The sequence below is a fragment of the Oncorhynchus mykiss genome, chromosome 19 (genome assembly GCF_057628025.1).
Source record: "Oncorhynchus mykiss isolate SJ-2025 chromosome 19, ASM5762802v1, whole genome shotgun sequence".
NCBI lineage: Eukaryota > Metazoa > Chordata > Actinopteri > Salmoniformes > Salmonidae > Oncorhynchus > Oncorhynchus mykiss.
In genome coordinates this window covers 70,696,694-70,710,166 of record NC_143040.1, presented here as the reverse complement: position 1 = coordinate 70,710,166, position 13,473 = coordinate 70,696,694, and the positions used below count along the sequence as shown (strand labels likewise).

General features: G+C 42.5%; 1 protein-coding gene across 6 annotated transcripts in view; it reads right to left on the bottom strand.

Annotated features, from left to right (window-relative positions):
* nin (ninein (GSK3B interacting protein)) overlaps nucleotides 1-13,432 on the bottom strand; it is a 91,792-nt gene extending 78,360 nt beyond the window's left edge. For 4 of the 6 annotated variants that reach the window (XM_036955302.2, XM_036955306.2, XM_036955305.2 and 1 more), the window contains exon 1: nucleotides 13,039-13,381. The gene's annotated coding sequence lies outside the window, so the exon portion shown is untranslated. Of the gene's footprint in view, nucleotides 1-13,038 lie in introns of all 6 variants that reach the window. The other 2 variants (XM_036955303.2, XM_090211653.1) reach the window with 1 other exon arrangement.
* Nucleotides 13,433-13,473: the final 41 nt, after the last annotated feature.

Here is a 13,473-nt window from a genome sequence, read left to right as displayed (position 1 = left end):
CTGTGACACAGTGACTTCCAGCAGGCTGGGCCGTGACACAGTGACTTCCAGCTGGGCCGTGACACAGTGACTTCTAGCTGGCTGGGCCGTGACACAGTGACTTCTAGCTGGCTGGGCTGTGACACAGTGACTTCCAGCTGGCTGGGCCGTGACACAGTGACTTCCAGCTGGGCCGTAACACAGTGACTTCTAGCTGGCTGGGCCGTGACACAGTGACTTCTAGCTGGCTGGGCTGTGACACAGTGACTTCCAGCAGGCTGGGCCGTGACACAGTGACTTCCAGCTGGGCCGTGACACAGTGACTTCTAGCTGGCTGGGCCGTGACACAGTGACTTCCAGCAGGCTGGGCCGTGACACAGTGACTTCCAGCTGGGCCGTGACACAGTGACTTCCAGCTGGGCCGTGACACAGTGACTTCCAGCTGGGCCGTAACACTGGGATGCTTCGTGACACAGTGAGATGCCATAAGAATGAAGCATTACCTTTGACACATGATGGGATGCAGTTTGATGCAGAGGAACAAACTTTGTTTACAGAGTACATTTGATGTGTATCTGCATAGAACTAAAAGTTGATATGGAAGATAAACCTCACAACAGATCAAATCATTGCTATTGTGCTCAGAGCTGGAACCAAGAACATTGAGTAAATATACAAAAAATACGAGCTTCAAGAGGAATACCCAAACCATACTAACTAATCAACCAGTGATTTAGTCAGTGCATATAAACGGGTTAGCTGACAACATCGTGAAAACGATGCGACCGCTTCAATGGAGCAGAAATCTGTGTGTTGTTGTGATTCTGGATGGCCAGATACAACGTAGACCATCCAATCATTACCACCATTAAATGAGCTCCAAGTTACTAAGTTAGGCCTTGTTGTGAATCTGGATGGCCTTGTTGTGAATCTGGATGGCCTTGTTGTGAATCTGGATGGCCTTGTTGTGAATCTGGATGGCCTTGTTGTGAATCTGGATGGCCCTGTTGTGAATCTGGATGGCCTTGTTGTGAATCTGGATGGCCTTGTTGTGAATCTGGATGGCCTTGTTGTGAATCTGGATGGCCCTGTTGTGAATCTGGATGGCCCTGTTGTGAATCTGGATGGCCTTGTTGTGAGAGAAGCTGCCGCGTGGGGAATCTTAGGCGGCTCGTTTCAGCTAGTTTTATCTTGTTCTTGACACCATGTCTTGTTTTGACTGATGTCATGTCTATGCTAATATTGCAACAACAACAAAAAAATCGCTAACTAGCAAACCAACAATTTGCAACGATGTATTTGAGTGATCATTGTGCACATTTATTGTTAAACATGTACCAACTAAACATTGTTTGACGAAATATAGGTAACATGTTGTCAACAATCTAAGCCAACCCTGTCTGTTTTTCCCTTATAGTTGGGAGCGCTTCGGTTTTGTTACTGAACAACCAAGCCGTCTACGGCAGAGGAGAAGAGGATAGGGGGAAGGGGGGGGGGGGGGAATGGTAGAGCACCAAGTAGAGCTTGTTAATTGTTAAGTTATACAACCAAGATTATGCATATACTGACAAGATACATGTCTCTCGGCCCTAACAATGGGAGTCTTTGTCCACAAAGCGGCACCGCGGGCAGTCTAGTCTCCCGCCTATCCTTTATTTAAATTGGTGAATACATCTCATTATTGTAATCCTGTTTTGAATATTCGATGAGGGTTGTTGATGTCAACCAGCCTGTATTCACTAGAGAGAGATGCTATGCTACAAGCCTCGTGTCATGAATGTGGATAGCCATCTTAGAGACAGTGTTTATTTCTCTATTTTGCCGGAATGTCACGTGTCCTACTTATATGGGCGGCAGGGTAGCCTAGTGGTTAGAGCGTTGGACTAGCAGCCAGAAGGTTGCAAGTTCAAATCCCCGAGCTGACAAGGTAAAAATCTGTCGTTCTGCCCCTGAACAGGCAGTTAACCCACTGTTCCTAGGCCGTCATTGAAAACAAGAATTTGTTCTTAACTGACTTGCCAAGTTAAATAAAGATAAAATATCAGAGCACTCGTAACAACTTAAGCGTTACAAAATGTCTACTTGATCAAATAAGCCATACATTTTTTTTGGTTGTTGACCAAATTCAACACCCCCTTTCATTGACCTCCGTATAAAAACTCATTGCTTGGTGTGTGAAATAACGGAAAAATCTCCACCGGTTGGAGGTAGACATATTTTCTGCTGAGTTGGGTCTCTTCCTCTTCCTCTCTGATTACAACAAAGACTTCTGGTAGCAACAGGCTTGCCCCGACCACTTGAGGATCTGTCTTTTTCAGATCCCCATTTCCTGTGTTTGAGGTGTGCAAAATCCACGTGTCACTTAAATCTCGCTGATCTGATTGATTTCATTTTACTCCTGCGACTCTTTCATACCCCGGTATTTTTTTCTCTCCCGTTATCGGGAAATGGCCTGTCAAACACACCCCGGTAATGGCTGAACGGTATACGTTGGCTTTCTATAAGAACGGATAAGAACGCAGGTGAGTGCAGGTAGGGTAGACAGAGCAGGTGAGTTCAGGTAGGGTAGACAGAGCAGGTAGGGTAGACAGAGCAGGTAGGGTAGACAGAGCAGTTGAGTGCAGGTAGGGTAGACAGAGCAGGTAGGGTAGACAGAGCAGTTGAGTGCAGGTAGGGTAGACAGAGCAGGTGAGTTCAGGTAGGGTAGACAGAGCAGGTGAGTTCAGGTAGGGTAGACAGAGCAGGTGAGTTCAGGTAGGGTAGACAGAGCAGGTGAGTTCAGGTAGGGTAGACAGTGCAGGTTAGTGCAGGTAGGGTAGACAGAGCAGGTGAGTTCAGGTAGGGTAGACAGAGCAGGTGAGTTCAGGTAGGGTAGACAGAGCAGGTGAGTTCAGGTAAGGTAGACAGAGCAGGTGAGTTCAGGTAGGGTAGACAGAGCAGGTGAGTGCAGGTAGGGTAGACAGAGCAGGTGAGTGCAGGTAGGGTAGACAGAGCAGGTGAGTGCAGGTAGGGTAGACAGAGCAGGTAGGGTAGACAGAGCCGACATTGTAAGATTTTAAACAACATTAAAACTATATTTAAAAAATAAATAAAAATGAAAGATTTATTTCAGTCAACATCTGATGGACAAATCCATCCATTGTTGCATATACAGTTGAAGTCGGAAGCTTACATACAGTTTAGCCAACTACATTTAAACTCAGTTTTTCATCATTCCTGACATTTAATCCTAGTAAAGATTCCCTGTTTTAGGTCAGTTAGGATCACCACTTTATTTTAAGAATGTGAAATGCGGCCTCCCGGGTGGCACAGTGGTTAAGGGCGCTGTACTGCAGCGCCAGCTGTGCCACCAGAGACACTGGGTTTGCGCCCAGGCTCTGTCGTAACCGGCCGCGACCGGGAGGTCCGTGGGGCGACGCACAATTGGCCTAGCGTCATCCGGGTTAGGGAGGGCTTGGCCGGTAGGGATATCCTTGTCTCATCGCGCACCAGCGACTCCTGTGGCGGGCCGGGTGCAGTGCGCACCAACCAAGGTTACCAGGTGCACGGTGTAGCCTCCGACACATTGGTGCGGCTGGCTTCTGGGTTGGATGCGTGCTGTGTTAAGAAGCAGTGCGGCTTGGTTGGGTTGTGTATCGGAGGACGCATGACTTTCAACCTTCGTCTCTCCCGAGCCCATACGGGAGTTGTAGCGATGAGACAAGATAGTAGCTACTAAAAACAATTGGAGACCATGAAATTGGGGAGAAAATGGGGTCGAAATTACACAAAAAAATCACACAAAAAAAAAAGAATGTGAATGTCAGAATAATAGTAGAGAGAATTATTTATTTCAGCTTTTATTTCTTTCATCACATTCCCAGTGGGTCAGCAGTTTACATTCACTCTATTAGTATTTGGTATTTGGCCCATTCCTCCTGACAGATCTGGTGTAACTGAGTCAGGTTTGTAGGCCTCCTTGCTCACACACACATTTTCTATAGGATTGAGGTCAGGGCTTTGTGATGGCCACTCCAATACCTTGACTTGGTTGTCATTAAGACATTTTGCCACAACTTTGGAAATATGCTTGGGGTCATTGTCCATTTGGAAGAACCATTTGCGACCAAGCTTTTAACTTCCTGACTGATGTCTTGAGATGTTGCTTCAATATATTCACATACTTTTCCTACCTCATGATGACATCGATTTTGTGAAGTGCACCAGTCCCTCCTGCAGCAAAGCACCCCAACAACATGATGCTGCCACCCCCGTGCTTCACGGTTGGGATGGTGTTCTTTGGCTTGCAAGCCTCTCCCTTTTTCCTCCAAACATGACAATGGTCATTATGGCCAAACAGTTCTATTTTTGTTTCATCAGACCAGAGGACATTTCTCCAAAAAGTACGATCTTTGTCCCCATGTGCAGCTGCAAACCGTAGTCTGGCATTTTATGGTAGTTTTGGAGCAGTGGCTTCTTCCTTGCTGAGTGGCCTTTCAGGTTATGTCAATATAGGACTCGTTTTACTGTGGATATAGACACTTTTGTACCTGTTTCCTCCAGCATCTTCACTAGTTCCTTTGCTGTTGTTCTGGGAATGATTTGCACTTTTCGCACCAAAGTACATTCATCTCCAGGAGACAGAATGCGTCTCCTTCCTGATCGGTATGATTGCTGCGTGGTCTCTTGTGTTTATACTTGCGTACTATTGTTTGTACAGATGAACGTGGTACCTTCAGGCGTTTGGAAATTGCTCCCAAGGATGAACCAGACTTGTGGAGGTCTACAATTTATTTTTTGAGGTCTTGGCTGATTTCTTTTGATTTTCCCATGATGTCAAGCAAAGAGGCACTGAGTTTGAAGGTAGGCCTTGAAATACATCCACAGGTACACCTCCAATTGACTCAAATGATGTCAATTACCCTAACAGAAGCTTCTAAAGTCATGACATAATTTTCTGGAATTTTCCAAGCTGTTTAAAGGCACAGTCAATTTAGTGTATGTAAACTTCTGACCCACTGGAATTGTGATACAGGAAAATCTAAGTGAAATATTCTCTGTAAACAATTGTTGGAAAGATTACTTGTGTCATGCACAATGTAGATGTCCTAACCGACTTGCCAAAACTATAGTTTGTTAACTAGAAATTTGTGGAGTGGTTGAAAAACAAGTTTTAATGATTCCAACCTAAGTGTGTGTAAACTTCTGACTTCAACTGTATTAGAATTGTTTTAACAATTTCGATAACTTTTGCTACTTATGCTAATGGCTAGTGACAAGATCAACAACAGAGACTCGTTGGGGATTCGAGAGAGACATGGTTAGACTGTCCCTGGCTCGTTGGGGGATTCGAGAGAGACATGGTTAGACTGTCCCTGGCTCGTTGGGGGATTCGAGAGAGACATGGTTAGACTGTCCCTGGCTCGTTGGGGATTCGAGAGAGACATGGTTAGACTGTCCCTGGCTCGTTGGGGATTCGAGAGAGACATGGTTAGACTGTCCCTGGCTCGTTGGGGATTCGAGAGAGACATGGTTAGACTGGCCCTGGCTCGTTGGGGATTTGAGAGAGACATGGTCAGACTGTCCCTGGTTCGTTGGGGATTCGAGAGAGACATGGTTAGACTGTCCCTGGCTCGTTGGGGATTCGAGAGAGACATGGTTAGACTGTCCCTGGCTCGTTGCGGGATTCGAGAGAGACATGGTTAGACTGTCCCTGGCTCGTTGGGGATTTGAGAGAGACATGGTTAGACTGTCCCTGGCTCGTTGGGGGATTCGAGAGAGACATGGTCAGACTGTCCCTGGCTCGTTGGGGGATTCGAGAGAGACATGGTCAGACTGTCCCTGGCTCGTTGGGGGATTCGAGAGAGACATGGTTAGACTGTCGCTGGCTCGTTGGGGATTCGAGAGAGACATTGTCAGACTGTCCCTGGCTCGTTGGGGGATTCGAGAGAGACATGGTCAGACTGTCCCTGGCTCGTTGGGGGATTCGAGAGAGACATGGTCAGACTGTCCCTGGTTCATTGGGGGATTCGAGAGAGACATGGTCAGACTGTCCCTGGCTCGTTGGGGGATTCGAGAGAGATATGGTCAGACTGTCCCTGGTTCATTGGGGGATTTGAGAGAGACATGGTCAGACTGTCCCTGGCTGGTTGAGGATTCGAGAGAGACATGGTCAGACTGTCCCTGGCTCGTTGGGGGATTCGAGAGAGACATGGTCAGACTGTCCCTGGTTTGTTGGGGATTCGAGAGAGACATGGTCAGACTGTCCCTGGCTGGTTGAGGATTCGAGAGAGACATGGTCAGACTGTCCCTGGCTCGTTGGGGGATTCGAGAGAGACATGGTCAGACTGTCCCTGGTTTGTTGGGGATTCGAGAGAGACATGGTCAGACTGTCCCTGGCTGGTTGAGGATTCGAGAGAGACATGGTCAGACTGTCCCTGGCTCGTTGGGGGATTCGAGAGAGACATGGTCAGACTTTCCCTGGCTCGTTGGGGGATTCGAGAGAGACATGGTCAGACTGTCCCTGGTTCGTTGGGGGATTCGAGAGAGACATGGTCAGACTGTCCCTGGCTCGTTGGGGGATTCGAGAGAGACATGGTCAGACTGTCCCTGGCTCGTTGGGGGATTCGAGAGAGACATGGTCAGACTTTCCCTGGCTCGTTGGGGGATTCGAGAGAGACATGGTCAGACTGTCCCTGGTTCGTTGGGGGATTCGAGAGAGACATGGTCAGACTGTCCCTGGCTCGTTGGGGGATTCGAGAGAGACATGGTCAGACTGTCCCTGGTTCGTTGGGGGATTCGAGAGAGACATGGTCAGACTGTCCCTGGCTCGTTGGGGGATAAGTCACTTTGGATAAAAGCATCTGCTACATAGAATGATTTTATATTATCTAAAATAATACTATGCATAAAATTTTATGAGTCTTTCAAGCGCGACAGAAACACTTCTAGAGTACCTCAAAGGGATCCTGGTGTAGACTGGAGAGGGCTGAAGACTCAACTAATCTGTCTTTACGTAGCCAGGTACACACAGAGGAGTTGAGAGAGTGCAGGTAAGGTTCACGCAGGGCCATGTTCGGGGAAGGATAGACAGAGAAAAAAAACAACTCTTTATGACATAACTGACCGCAGCAGCTACGGCTCCACTCTGCACTCTGAGGTCAGTCGCCATGGGATACTTCCCAAATGGCTCCCTATTCCCTATATCGTGCACTACTTTATACTACAGCCCTTTTCCCTATATCGTGCACTACTTTATACTACAGCCCTTTTCCCTATATCGTGCACTACTTTATACTACAGCCCTATTCCCTACATCGTGCACTACTTTTAAGCAGGGCCCAAAGGGTATATACATTGTATGACATTAACTGGAAATAGGTAACCTGGCTACTGAATTTAATTACATTTTCTTTTACTTTTTTTCATTTACTTTACTGACCTCCAATTGTCTGCATAGTATACCCATTATTAACCTAACCATAGTATACCAATTATTAACCTAACCATAGTATACCCATTATTAACCTAACCATAGTGTACCCATTATTAACCTAACCATAGTGTACCCATTATTAACCTAACCATAGTATACCCATTATTAACCTAACCATAGTGTACCCATTATTAACCTAACCATAGTATACCCATTATTAACCTAACCATAGTATACCCATTATTAACCTAACCATAGTGTACCCATTATTAACCTAACCATAGTGTACCCATTATTAACCTAACCATAGTATACCCATTATTAACCTAACCATAGTGTACCCATTATTAACCTAACCATAGTACACCCATTATTAACCTAACCATAGTATACCCATTATTAACCTAACCATAGTATACCCATTATTAACCTAACCATAGTGTACCCATTATTAACCTAACCATAGTGTACCCATTATTAACCTTATAGTATACCCATTATTAACCTTATAGTATACCCATTATTAACCTAACCATAGTATAACCATTATTAACCTAACCATAGTATACCCATTATTAACCTAACCTTAGTATACCCATTATTAACCTAACCATAGTATACCCATTATTAACCTAACCATAGTATACCCATTATTAACCTAACCATAGTGTACCCATTATTAACCTTATAGTATACCCATTATTAACCTTATAGTATACCCATTATTAACCTAACCTTAGTATACCCATTATTAACCTAACCATAGTATACCCATTATTAACCTAACCATAGTATACCCATTATTAACCTAACCATAGTATACCCATTATTAACCTAACCTTAGTATACCCATTATTAACCTAACCATAGTGTACCCATTATTAACCTAACCATAGTGTACCCATTATTAACCTTATAGTATACCCATTATTAACCTTATAGTATACCCATTATTAACCTAACCATAGTATAACCATTATTAACCTAACCATAGTATACCCATTATTAACCTAACCTTAGAATACCCATTATTAACCTAACCATAGTATACCCATTATTAACCTAACCATAGTATACCCATTATTAACCTAACCATAGTACACCCATTATTAACCTAACCATAGTACACCCATTATTAACCTTATAGTATACCCATTATTAACCTAACCTTAGTATACCCATTATTAACCTAACCATAGTATACCCATTATTAACCTAACCATAGTATACCCATTATTAACCTAACCATAGTATACCCATTATTAACCTAACCATAGTATACCCATTAATAACCTAACCATAGTATACCCATTATTAACCTAACCATAGTATACCCATTATTAACCTAACCTTAGTATACCCATTATTAACCTAACCATAGTGTACCCATTATTAACCTAACCATAGTGTACCCATTATTAACCTTATAGTATACCCATTATTAACCTTATAGTATACCCATTATTAACCTAACCATAGTATAACCATTATTAACCTAACCATAGTATACCCATTATTAACCTAACCTTAGAATACCCATTATTAACCTAACCATAGTATACCCATTATTAACCTAACCATAGTACACCCATTATTAACCTAACCATAGTACACCCATTATTAACCTTATAGTATACCCATTATTAACCTAACCTTAGTATACCCATTATTAACCTAACCATAGTATACCCATTATTAACCTAACCATATTATACCCATTATTAACCTAACCATAGTATACCCATTATTAACCTAACCATAGTAAACCCATTATTAACCTAACCATAGTATACCATTATTAACCTAACCATAGTATACCCATTATTAACCTAACCATAGTATACCCATTTTTAACCTAACCATAGTACACCCATTATTAACCTAACCATAGTGTACCCATTATTAACCTAACCATAGTATACCCATTATTAACCTAACCATAGTATACCATTATTAACCTAACCATAGTATACCCATTATTAACCTAACCATAGTACACCCATTATTAACCTAACCATAGTACACCCATTATTAACCTAACCATAGTGTACCCATTATTAACCTAACCATAGTATACCCATTATTAACCTAACCATAGTGTACCCATTATTAACCTAACCATAGTATACCCATTATTAACCTAACCATAGTATACCCATTATTAACCTAAACATAGTAAACCCATTATTAACCTAACCATAGTATACCATTATTAACCTAACCATAGTATACCCATTATTAACCTAACCATAGTATACCCATTTTTAACCTAACCATAGTACACCCATTATTAACCTAACCATAGTGTACCCATTATTAACCTAACCATAGTATACCCATTATTAACCTAACCATAGTATACCATTATTAACCTAACCATAGTATACCCATTATTAACCTAACCATAGCACACCCATTATTAACCTAACCATAGTACACCCATTATTAACCTAACCATAGTGTACCCATTATTAACCTAACCATAGTATACCCATTATTAACCTAACCATAGTGTACCCATTATTAACCTAACCATAGTATACCCATTATTAACCTAACCATAGTATACCCATTATTAACCTAACCATAGTATACCCATTCTTAACCTAACCATAGTATACCCATTATTAACCTAACCATAGTATACCCATTATTAACCTAACCATAGTATACCCATTATTAACCTAACCATAGTATACCCATTATTAACCTAACCATAGTGTACCCATTATTAACCTAACCATAGTGTACCCATTATTAACCTAACCATAGTGTACCCATTATTAACCTTATAGTATACCCATTATTAACCTAACCATAGTATACCCATTATTAACCTAACCATAGTATACCCATTATTAACCTAACCATAGTGTACCCATTATTAACCTAACCATAGTATAACCATTATTAACATAACCATAGTATACCCATTATTAACCTAACCATAGTATACCATTATTAACCTTATAGTATACCCATTATTAACCTAACCATAGTATACCCATTATTAACCTAACCACAGTGTACCCATTATTAACCTAACCATAGTATACCCATTATTAACCTAACCATAGTATACCATTATTAACCTTATAGTATACCAATTATTAACCTAACCATAGTATACCCATTATTAACCTAACCACAGTGTACCCATTATTAACCTAACCATAGTATACCCATTATTAACCTAACCATAGTATACCATTATTAACCTTATAGTATACCAATTATTAACCTAACCATAGTATACCCATTATTAACCTTTAGTATACCCATTATTAACCTAACCATAGTATACGCATTATTAACCTTTAGTATACCCATTATTAACCTAACCATAGTATACCCATTATTAACCTGGGGCGAACAAATGATTTATTTAATAAATTAGCCTAAAACAACTAGCTTCTCTAGTCTACGCCAGTCAACACAGGCACTGTTATGTGGGATGATAAATAAGATAGTGGCTGCTACAAGTTAGCTAGTCTTGGCTGTAGCTGAGTAGCGTCTCTCTCTGTCTGCCTCCCCCGGCTCGCATCCATCTCACCGGCACCTCCGCAGCTATCGAGCGCCAGCACCTCCACAGCCTCTCAGGGAATTATTATTATTATTATTTTTAATGATACTATTCAAATAGTGCACTTATTTCAAACCCCCATCCCTACACCACACACACACACACGTACGTAAACATTCTGATACCTCAGATAGAGATAAGTAGCTTTGGTACCACCCACCACTTCCAGCTGCCCGTTGTCATAGTGACATCACGGTCCTTCATGGACGCCAGCATTAGCCAGGTGTCCCCTCCTCCTCCAAGCTCCTCCAATCAGACTGAGAGTCCCTATTCAACTCAAGACAACGGGCTGTCCAAACCATACGGCCCGTCCCAAACGGCATCCTATTTCCTATATAGCGTACTACTTCTGACCAGGGGGTCCGTAGGATGCAATTTGGGACGTATCCACAGTCGAGTGTTCTTTACCTTTCTGCATCTGCTAATCTCATTCAAGTGAACCATGATTGCTGATTTAGCATCATGGCCAGCTGATCACACATGAATCCCGTACCCAGCTAGTCAGCTACCATCATAAGATCACGGTAAAAACCCCAAGACAAAGACCAGGACCCGTGTCCACAAAGCAACTCCAGAGTAGTAGTGCTGATCAGGGATCTGTCTGATCTAAAAAAGTCAAACTGATCCTAGATCAGACCTTCATACTCTACGACGCCCCGACTCGACAAGTTGTGATTTGATATTTTTCTAGAAGGCTCTAAGCTGTCAGTAAAATAGACTTGTAGCTCCAAGGGGCTTGACCCCAACAGTCGGGGTCAGTGTGACTGTAGATTGACGGCTGTCGTTACAGAATCGGGACCGAGGCAGAGCAGACTGGCGCAGGGGAATCAGAAGACGAGGTTAATCTGGACACCTGCTGCGTCATGTGTTTGGTCGTCCCACTCCCAGTAGACCTACTGACTGAGCTACTGACTGAGCTACTGACTGAGCTACTGACTACCAGAGATTCCGTGATGATTCAGAATCATCATGCCAGACAATAAAAACAGTGTCCAAAATGGCACCACATTCCCTATATAGTGCACTACTTTTGACTAAGGGTCCATTTGGTTCTGGTCAAAAGTAGTGCACTACATACATAGTGAAAAGGGTGCCATTTGTGACCGTCTATAAAATGTGCACATAAACGTATTTTAACCATGTGCTATTGTTTTCGATGCAACCAAGTAGAAATGTGTCCATATATCTCATTAAAAAAAAGGGGTCTACAAGTATTATTTAAATGTCAATGATTTGCAGTCCACCAAGGCAGTCTTGATTAAACAACGTCTGTCTGTTGAGTGAAAAGGTACATCAATCATCGCAACAGGTGCAACAAGCCATCAATCAGTACAATGCATAATGTCATGATCCCCAGGATTGTTTTTTTTTAAGTAAGAAATTACATTTTGTTTAATACATTTACAGCACTTTCACGTGAATGTTCAACTGTGCTGGGAATGTTAACAAAACAAAACGTATTTATTGGCAATGACCATGCACCGATATAAGATTGTCATAATAAAAACGAAATTACAGGATGAAGCTAAATACTATTTATCAAACACTAATTGTACTAATCTGACAAATCCAAAGACTACTTTACTCTTCCCTGGGCAGCTAGCTAGGGACAAAGGACTCCTAGTCTATTAACCCCTGCACCGATTCCGTTTCATCGACATGTTGCGACCAAGTAAGCAGCCTATTCTGCTTGTTACGTTGTAGCAACGTGTTTGTAAAACGGAATGCATTGTAACGTGGCACTTTACTGAAGGCTCTGTCAAATGTGTTAATATGGAAGGGTCTCAAAAGCATCCTCGTCACAAAACAACGGCCTAGTGTGTCAAATGTCCAGCCAAGGCAAAGAAAAGTGTTTGAAGAAAGAAAAAGTGAATCGGGCCGCTGCATGAAGAACAAGTTGAATTGTCGTGGAGGCGGGGGGGAGGTCGACAGGCTACAAAAGCTAAACTAGACTGTTTCTCTTTTATCAACCTTTTGTGATAATTATAGCCTACATGCAATACAGGTAAGTTGACATACTATTATTTATTTTATTTTTGTTTTGCAATTGCTATCAACTTACCCACAGAAACTCCACTGAGTCGAAGGCTGCCTATCCACTCTTCTCTGGTTGAATTATAGAGAGACCGTTACGGAAGTTTCAGAACCGTCCGTCCTTCCATATAAAAACAAGGTTTTGATTTCCTCTCAAATAAACCCTTCCGAAACGTATTGATTAAACTCCTTATTTGGGGCTAGCGTAACCCAGGTAACATACTATATTTGTATACTTCTGTTGTCAAAAGGTTTTGTTCTCGTTCAGCCGGCTAAAATACCTTCTGAGTCAGCTGCATCTCTCCTTTAGGATTTTGAAAAGCTCCTCGGAGAGGAAGGGGTGGTGACGCATTGAAAAGCTCTGGAGTCGCACGGATGCAGTCACTGGCGCGCCGCGTCCACGGGAGTTGAAATTCCTCTTCAAGGCCCCCGACACTTTTCACAGGCAAGGAAGGCAACAATT